This window comes from Equus przewalskii, chromosome 4 (genome assembly GCF_037783145.1).
Source record: "Equus przewalskii isolate Varuska chromosome 4, EquPr2, whole genome shotgun sequence".
NCBI lineage: Eukaryota > Metazoa > Chordata > Mammalia > Perissodactyla > Equidae > Equus > Equus przewalskii.
In genome coordinates this window covers 95,093,084-95,102,946 of record NC_091834.1, presented here as the reverse complement: position 1 = coordinate 95,102,946, position 9,863 = coordinate 95,093,084, and the positions used below count along the sequence as shown (strand labels likewise).

Below are 9,863 nucleotides of genomic sequence, written 5' to 3'. Positions count from 1 at the left end.
TCCACTGACTGCCTAATCTGCACTATTTTTTAGGAATTTCAGAAGCCCATGTCCCAAAGCATGCCCATCATGATAATTTAAGAGATATTTTATGGTCTTGCTGTCTACTGGTTGCAGCTGGAGCCACAGGAATCAACCTGCTTCTTTCTTCTGAGGCAGGAAGACAGGGAAGGGGCGTTTTCAAATGGCCTGGAGTTCAGGGGAGAGGAGGGAAGCCAGCGAGTTTGCACACTGTAGGGACTGACTCAGCGGCACTGTGCCAGTGCCCCTGTGGCACAGAGATACAGAGCTAAGCCCCCAGCTCTGTGGGATAGATCTTTAGGGTGGAATATGTTCCATTATGTCTTTTGGCTGATGATCATTCTTTAGACATCCCTGACTCAGCAGCAATGTTTTGATATTGGAAGGAAATCAGAAACTCCATTTCCTGCCTCAGATTCTGTTGGTACCAGGAAACAAATATGTGAATAGAAATTGGATCTCATCTCAGAATCAGCCCCCTTCCCATCTCTGCAATCATAAGCCTGGGGGTCTGGCTGAGTCCAGGCTCCGTGTGTCCCGTGGGAGAAGACAGAGGCCACAGAGAGTGAAAGGAGCCCCAGGAAAGCATCTTCTACACAAATTCTTACGTACTCCTGATCTCACCTGCTCCCAGGAGGCAGAGTCCCCCAGCAGAGGAGCCTGGTGTCCATGGCAAGATCAGTGCAGGATGAGGCTCTGCCAGCAACGGTTTCTGAGCACAGCAGCAAAGAAGAAGGAGGTTCCGGGTTCCCTTGTGGCTCACGAGGTAGGATCTGGCCATGAAGTCACAGCCCCTAGACAGACCTACAGTCTCTGGGGCACCTTATAGGAGAGGGGAAATCTTTGGTCTTATGTTTATTTTGTAAGACAGACGGTGTAAACAGGCTCTGAAACCAATGGAGGGCTCTTAGGAACGTTGAAGTCTAAGGAAAAACACATGAGAAAGGGGAAAAGGGAAAAACAGAAAGTGAGAAGAAATAGAAAATACAAGAAGAACAATACACAAGAGTTGCTATTTATCAACTTTATAAAGATCTGTTGACAGAAATTCTCAAATATTAGCATGAACAGAAATCAGCAGGGGCTTGGCAAAATATGTATATTCCTACAACCCACCTCCAGAAATTCTGACTCTGAAATCCCGTCCTTCTCCAGGAACATACCTGTTTAACCTAATCCTCAGGTGATGCTGAGGCAAGTTGTCTCAGACCACAGTTTAAATTTATTTTTTGAGTAGAGATTTTTAATAGGCTCAATGAACAAAAAAGAAGAGCATTTCATGTGTTAAATTAGCATGTTAAAGTTTAAATAGAACAAGAGGAATTTTCCCAAGAAAGGGAACATTTAATGGCTAGATATAGATTCTGGAAACTGCATTAAAAAAAAAAAAGGGAATAGATAGGCAATAAGAAACCTAGTTGAAAGCAGTGTGAATGAAGCTGAGGGAAGAGAGATTTCCAGGACGTAAGGCATAGTCAGTATTGTCAAAAGCTTCAAAGAGATCAAGTAGCAAAGAAACAAAGTCAATCTTTGGTCTAGTAAGTAGATAACATTAATATTTAGGAGAATTGTTTCATAAGAATGGAAATGTTGCATGAAAAAGCTGAAGATGGCAACCAAAAGAGTGATTCCTCTGGGGCAAAAGCAAAGGTGAGGGTCACCAACTGTAGCTTGGACTTGGAGAGGTCCACCAATGGACACTAAGCAGCACTCATTTGTGAGCGCTAGAAAAGGAGCTTGAAATAAAGATCCATAACATTAGACAGACCAGAAAAGCAAGAGCTTCTCTTTCAAGGAGTGAGAATGAAATTTTACCTGAGAAAATAAGTATATTTGGACTTCTGGGAGTAAGATATGTGGGTTTAACTTATGCTGAAATAAGAGCAGGTCTAACTAGAAAGAATATATAAACTTCCCTAAAGTTGAGTGATGGGTGGTGTAGAAATGACCAGTTTTGCAAACAGAATGGATCATTGAATTTTAGTAGAGATATTTTGAACTCTGTGTCTGCTCTATGTAGGTGCAATGGCCTCAATAGGTAGAGTTAATGCCATAATGCCACTTTTCACCTCCATTGATGTTGAATGTATTGACCCTTATTACAATCTGGACCACATACCTGAGGGATTTTCAATTGTAAGCACATCAATTTTCAATTATCTGCACATTAAGTACTTTTCCACTTAAAGCATATTAATCCACTTCCTCTCTCAGATCCATAGAAATTAATCAGCAACTTTGTGGGGTCTGAAGTTGTCACACTTAAAACCAACATGCTTTTTGTGTTACCTGGATTTGCTCCTTTAAAAGAAACTAGCCAGAGTCTTCACTTGGTCTAACATTGTTCTAAAAACTAAGGATTTGATCCCTTCTCTAATTCTTTCTCTTTTCCTAGGTTCTCTGTGTCCAGCAGATGTTTAAATTACCCCACTCCTCACTTGTGATGGATACCTTGGGTGTCCTGGCCCCTAATTAGAGAACTCCTCTCTTTGAAATCATTGACCCATAAGGTCAAATTGACAGGCTTCAGCTGCCATGTTGTTCAAAATAAACAAACACTTTCAGCTAATGTTGAGTTTTCCAACACTCTTGACTAATGTTGAGTTTTCCAAGAATGTGTTCTCAAGTAAGACAAGATCAATTTTTCCGTTTTATGAATCTTACATGAGAGAAAGTTGAATTGGTCCTTCTCAGCATGGCCAGAGGGCTGACATCAGAATCTATGATCTTCTTACTGACTATGAGATCTAAGAAAGGGAGGAAATAATTTATAATAAGGGAAAATAATGGAGCAAACAAGGTGGAAAAAGAAATCAGTTGACAGATCAGCCGTGTCATCATTCCGTGACGTCATTCCAGTTTGTTCCTGAGAAAGTCCTGTCTTCTAGTTTTGGGGTTCTATGAGACATACATTTAGCCTCACAGTAAATTACCCTTTGGCTCAAGTTAGCTCTAGTTAGTTTCTGTCATTTCTTTTCAAGCTAGTAAACCACCGGCTTCCTGAGCTGGGCCCAGGAGGATTTTGTGCACGAAGATGAGCTAATATTGAACACTGTGGATTCACCGCTGGCACAGAGATACACGGCTGAGTCCTGCAGCTCTGTGGGAGGGATCTCCAGACTACAGGGTGAGTTTGGGGGACACTCAGCTGAAAATCTCTCCTTGGGCATCTCTGTTTCATCTAAGATATTTTCATTCTGGAAGGAAATCAAGAACTTGAACTCTTTTGCCAGCTTCTGTTGATACCAGAAAATAAAACGGTGACCTTTTTTTGGGACACAATTCATTTTTACTTTCTGTTCTTTCCCTTTGACCAGGTGCCCAGGAGTCTGGGTGACTGCTGCATCAAGGGCCCCTGTAAAGAAAGCAGATGTGAGTTGGAGACTTAGCCCATGAGGGAGTCTGATGGAATGGACGACAGGCTTAGGGCAGGGGTCTGACAAGTTCAGAACAGCCTTACCTGAACTCATGAGACAGAGGGCCATGAAGCAGGTGGATATCAGGCACAGGGCAGAATTAGGGAAAGAGTGGGGGCAGGGGGCTTTCTCTGAGTCTTTTTCATCCCCTGTGAGCAGCTGCTCTGTGACATGATCTCTTCACAGAATCCAATAGTCTTTATACAAACACGCCTCTTTTTTAGTCACAGAGAGATCACTCCTTTAGATACCATCTTCCGCTTTTACATGAATATTTCCATTCCATATATTCCTTCAAATGTATTCTCCTAAAGATTAACATTATATACTTATTATTTTATAACTTAGTATATATAAAATATATGACTATATACATAGTAGTATATATAAAACAAAAGCTTATTTTTGTTTCTCTGCTGCTTGATCTCTTTCAAGCATTTGACAATATACTGACTATATCCTAATTCCTGGAAATTTCTCCTCTCTCAGCTTCATTCACATCATTTTTAGTTAAATTTCTTATTTCATGTCTATTGTTTTCCTAAAATACAGTTTCCGGAACCTAAATCTATCCATTCAATTTAGAATACTGCTCTATACAAGTATACAACATAAACAGAATATCTGAGACTACTGTATTCAGTTATTGGAAAACAGGCAGCACAGGACTGTTATTTTTCTACAGCAAGAAAAAAATGGGACAATGTCTACACACAGTGAGGAAGGAAAAACAGAGCATGGAAAATTTCCTGAGATGAGAAGACCAAGGTTGAAAGATAGAGGGGACAAAGGCAGCTGGAAATCGTGAGGAAGACTGCCAGAGGGGAGAAAGCTCCACCAAGAACTCCAGAAATCTTCACAGGGATCAGAATGAATTTTTGTCTCCACAGTAATCTGTGTCTGTGTAGGATGAAACTTTAAAAAATACTAGAGAGGAACCACAGAAAAGATTCACCAGTGTCCCCAGAATGGCCATGCTTCAGTAGCGGGACCAAATGAGGCTAGAGCAGGAGTTGGCAAATTACAGCCCAGGGGCTGGCCACCTGTTGATCTAAATAGTTTTATTGGGGTGAGAAGAACTTCCAGAATGGCAGCATGAAGAGCTTTGAATACCTGCTTTCCAGAGAAAGAACCTAACTGCTGAAAATTTGGAAACAACTACGCAATGCCTCTGAAAATCGTCCCAAGAGCATACAGCAAATAGAGAAACAGTTATTCAAGAAAATCTACTATCTCCCAGAAGAGCAGTGAGTCTGTGTCATTTGAGCCATGACACCCTGCCTCCTGCAACACCCCCAAGCTCAGTGTAACAGAAGCTCTGCTCCTTGTGCCTGTGGTCAAGAAACAGGGATCCTTCAGTTTCTCCCAGAAAGGGGAAGGCTATGAGCATTCCTCATTCCCTCCAGCTTCATGTTGTACAAGCTGTATTGCTGGAGCTGCCCAGAGCTCTGGGCTCCCTTCCTCCACTTGCCGCCCAGGCCCACTCATAGGGTAGACCTTCCATTCCAGAAACAACAGGCCAAGAATACCAGGCCCTAATCATCCTCATTCTGGCTTGCTCATAGTGTGGAGGTTCTATGTGAGAGGGGCCAGTCAAGAAGATCACAGCACACTACCCCGTCCAGGGATGCACTCAGAGCAGAGGTGTCATTCCAAGAGAAGAGGGCCACTGCTGCTGCTCCCAGCTCTGGAGCCATGGTGCAGAGGTTCTGCCCATGGGAGAGGCAGTCTATAAGGACAGAAGCTTCATAGCTCTGCTTTGACTTAAGGATCTGGCCAGCCTTGCTGAGATTTTCTTAGAACTGTACTGCAAGCTAAGGCCTCCTTTTCTTCCTTTCTTGCTTCCCTCCTCCTTCTCTTCCTTTCCTCCTTTCTTCCTTTCTTTTCTCCTTACAGGGGTCAGATCTGCAACACAGTATAATGGCCCAGCCCCTTCTGCTTCCTTCCGATTTTCTCTCACAGGAATTTTCTCTTCAAAATTCCTTGCATGACTAATCCAAGTTTAGAATCTACTTCCTGGAGGACCTAAACTAAATCATCTTTCTTAGGTGGGTTTGGGGCCCTCCATAAGTGTCACAATCAGTATTCAGCTGTGCAGAGGTAACCGAAAGTTCCAGAAAATAGTTCCTGTCAATACCTGTGATGGCATTGGATCATCACAGAGATCCTCCTCTTAAAAGATGTCCTTATTTGACTGTTGGGAAATGAAAGTCTTGAACAAAAATGAGAGAGATTAGAGGAGGCTGCAGCTGGATGAGACATAACCCCAGGAAGAAACCTCTCACTCCTGTAGAAGTGCGATCAGGCAGTATTGGTCCTTCCATGACAGGCTTATGTCACTTAGCATAACGTTCTCAGGATTCATCCATGTTGTGCATATTAAAGAATCTCCTTCTGTTTTCAGCTGAATAATATTTTATTGTGTGTGTTTACCATGTTATACTTAAAATTTTAAGGGGGCAGATCTCTTTGTAAGTGTTCTTACCCCAATAAAAAAGAAAAAGACACCACTCACTCTTGCTCCCTTACTCTTCCTAAATTCCCGCGGCATCCAACACCATGATCTCGTGTTTGTTTTCCAGTTTTTTTCTATCAGATTCTCCTAAGATTTAATTTCCTCCTTCCTTGAATGTGTCCCCACAGTTTTAGTGAACTTCGCACCCCTAGAGAACACAGGAATTCTCTGCTGGTCTGCTTTGTAATGTCAAACCATGTGCCTTTCCACCTCCTTTTCCCTCATCATGCTTTCCAAAGCCATCCAGGTATAAGGATCAGACAGGGCACCAGAGAAGCAGAAGCATCTGCATCTTTAGTCCTGGGTCTCACATTTTATCTGGGCCTGGAATGAGATGTCACTATGCTCTTCATTTCTCTCTTCCCCTTATTCAGGAGGATGTGGAGTGTTTATGTAACAAAGAAGCTCTACTCTGTCCCCTGGTTGAATTCTTTGGCCATTTCACTCAAGATGCATCAATTTTCTAGATGGTATCACGGAGTCATAAAATGCAAGAAGAGGCCCCGGAGACATCTATCCACAACATCTCATTTTTTGGAAGAAAAAAATTGAAATCCAGGCAGGTGAATAAAAAGACACAAGCTTTAGTAATTTGTGAGAAAAGGGGTATATACCCATGGTGAGTAAAAGAGAGAGGAAAGCAGAACACTGCACTTAGATCATAGGTGGCTCAGATGACAGCTTTTGGTTTCTCTGATTTTTTACTTAAAATTACCAGAATCAAATCTTGGATAATCCTTCATTGCCTCTTGAATAAAAAGTTTGAAGCATGTGATGCTGTTGACTATATGTGGTGATGTAATAAACTATTGCTGAGTAGGAATGTGTAACTATATGTCCTTTAAAATTAAAATGAGGACACATTCTCATCCTCTGAGTCAGAAGTCTTACAGCTGGAAGATGCAATCCCTTCTTGCACTGATGAACTTCATTCAATCCTGCCTCCAATTATTCAATCAGTCATCATAAATATTTCAATCTAGTAAAGAATATAGATACCTACTGGCTTTTAGAAACCTTTTTTTATCAGATTCTAGAAATCCCTTTTGTTTCAAAGAGGATGCAGTAATTATATTTTTTATTAATATTAAAAATGTAGGGTAAATTCAAGCAATTTTAATATATCTTCCAAAGCACAGTATCTAGCTTTTGATATGAGTTCTATTTATGCTCCACGTAAATGGTTCATAGAGAGATTTATATCAGGCAAAATAGTTAAGTATATTGTAAATAATGTATGTCCCAGGCAATTCATTTGTCTTCTAATTTTGCAGCTTAGCAAGAAAACTGAGACAGCATCAACTTGCCTATGAGGGCAATTTCTTCTACTCACGGCAAGGATTTATAAGAGTGGGCTTCCATGTTGCCTGGGCCTATCCTTTAACGTATTTCTAAGTCTCAAACTTAGATTAAAAAAAAAAAACTGAACAAAAAAGTTCCCATCTATGAACTGAAGAGAACAGAATGAGGGATTAACGTTATTCTGGGAAAATACCACAAACTGAATGTCAGCATAACCACTTGTCTACTCTTGGCATAAATGTCATGGTTTTTGCAGTATTATACCCAACTTCTATCTACAACAGATATAATAACAGCCATAAACCCACTTCCTATTGTTGTTGAAGGAGGGGTGGGAGGTCTAAGAAGGTCCTTGGATCTGGGAAACAGAGAGGTTTATGAACAGTGGGGAGCAGTGCTTTGGCTCTGTGTCTCTGCTGGCACAGAGATACACTGCTGAGTCCCCCACACCTGGGGAGCAGATGCTAAGAGAACAGAAGGAAGTGTTAGGCCGGCTGGGTAGGAAGTTGTTGGAGGTGTCTGTTTCATTGTTAAATTCTTTATCATAGTGGGAGAACAGCAGCTTTGGGGCTTAGCTCGGCTTTTGCTGGTACCAGTACATGAGCTCATGGTTCAAATTCTGAAAACAACTCAGTGTCACTAGTTTTCCCTTCCTGGTAATCTGGTATTTCAGGTTCTGGGTGACCATGGCACACATGTGACCTGGAGAGAGAGAAGGAAAATTTAGAGACAGAGTCAAGAAGGACACAGATGTTCCTGGCATAAAAGGAAGAAATGTAACTTAGGACACAATAGCTTTAGTCAAAGCTGTCCTTCTGACCAGGACTCACCTACTCCAAGGAGACAAAGGGCCACACAGTGGAGAAGCCTGAGAGCCATGGCAGGGCCAGAATGAGAACGAGGCACCTGTCTGTTCCAGGCTCTGATCTCTGGGTTGAGAAGTGGGAGTTCAGAGAGTCCCTGGTCCCTGATAGGTAGATCTGCCTGTGATGACATTGCTGCTGTTGACCTCATCAGGGTCACTCCTGTGTGACATTAGACATAGCTTCCTACGTGGCAGGGGAGTCTGGGCTTGCCTGGATCAGGTATGAAGCGGATGTGGTGTTCCCTTATTTGTCCTTATTCCTGCATCTGCCTCGTGTTCATCCAAGACTCCCCATCTCACACTTCATTTCTTACATCCTATAAGGTAGCTCAGAGGTCCTGCAACACATTAATGGTTTTGGCTAAAGTCTCATTTATACACTTGATGACATAACGTATTTGAGTTCTGTTATCCACATCACAGATGGATGCAAACGATCCCCACCTTGATATAGAAATCAAGCCCAGGATTTCCTCTATCTAGATACAGTTTTCAGAGTATCAAAGAAATTCTCTACAACTTTTGGCTATCAGTGACACCATAAAGCATCCTTGTGGCCAGTAGAAAAGTGTCTAGAACCACCTTTCTACACTGGCCTGAGGAAATCTGTGTAACAGGATGAGATACAATAGGGCTTAGGACTGTATCTAGTTCCTCATTCTCCTCCTACTGGATCCATAACCCTCAGACCATCACATCCCCAGTGTCCTGGCCTCACTAAGAATAACACAGCCCTACTGCAGTATCTGGAAGTGACTTCAGAATGTTCAGGATTGGCTGACATATGTCTATACACAGTGCTAACTCCTGTTCAATACATTTCAAAATCAGACTCTATCGATAAAGGGAGATTAAATTTAATTTGTAATAATTGACCTGGTTATTCTACTCAAAAAAAAGATTTTTAAAAGTATTTGGAAATGGACTTTTGCTCAACAAATGTAACTTAACCTTACCACCCCTATTACCACCATTATCAATGAGCATCCCACAAACAGCAGTAAATGCATTTTTATTCACTATTTTAATTTCCTTCAGGGAGACTTGTTTATCTTATGACAAGAAAGGCTATGAAGATGTGGCCACAATCAGAGTCACAATTCCTTTCAGATGAGACCAGTGAGGTAGGCAAGAAACTGTTGTACTTTACACCAGGATAACACACACACACACACACACTTCAAAATCACTAATGCACAGACTGTTCTTATTAAGGAACCTCAGAAATGCCTCAAATCACAAGTATGTCCACTCACACTGTCTTGAAATGCTCTTGTATTTCAAGGGGTAATTCTGGTTCTCCCTCTCTTCTTTACCTTGTCGGACGAGGCACAAAGAAAGACTTCTGCTTAGAGCTGCCATGAGTTGAGACGAGAGGAGAGAAGGGTGTGGTTTTACACAGGAAGGGAATGACTCTGAAGCACTGTGTCTTGGCTGCTGGCACAGAAATAAACTCCAGAGTCCTCCAGCTCTGAATGCTGGACCTTCAGGGTGGAAAATGTCCCTTCAGTCCTTTCAGCTGAGAATCGCTCATTGGGCATCCCTGAGTCATCCTGTTTATCCTTTCTTAGGAAGTATACCAGAAATTTTATTTCTTTCCCCACAGCACGTCGGTACCAATAAAGAGATGCATGTCCAGAAATTGGGTCACATCTCAGAGTCACAGCTTGTTTCTTCTCTATGACTCTGTAGTTGGGGAATTGAGTGACTCCAGCTGACTCTACAGTGTGTCCTGTGGGAAAAG

The 9,863-nt window shown here is 42.0% G+C and overlaps 1 long non-coding RNA gene across 1 annotated transcript; it reads right to left on the bottom strand.

Moving 5' to 3' along the window:
* Positions 1–6,516: 6,516 nt before the first annotated feature.
* LOC139082924 (uncharacterized) lies at positions 6,517–8,209 on the bottom strand. The gene is made up of 2 exons (XR_011539288.1): positions 8,085–8,209; positions 6,517–7,956 (listed from the first exon to the last, which is right to left on the bottom strand). It is a non-coding gene; the product is annotated as an uncharacterized lncRNA (long non-coding RNA).
* Between the last annotated feature and the right edge of the window lie 1,654 nt (positions 8,210–9,863).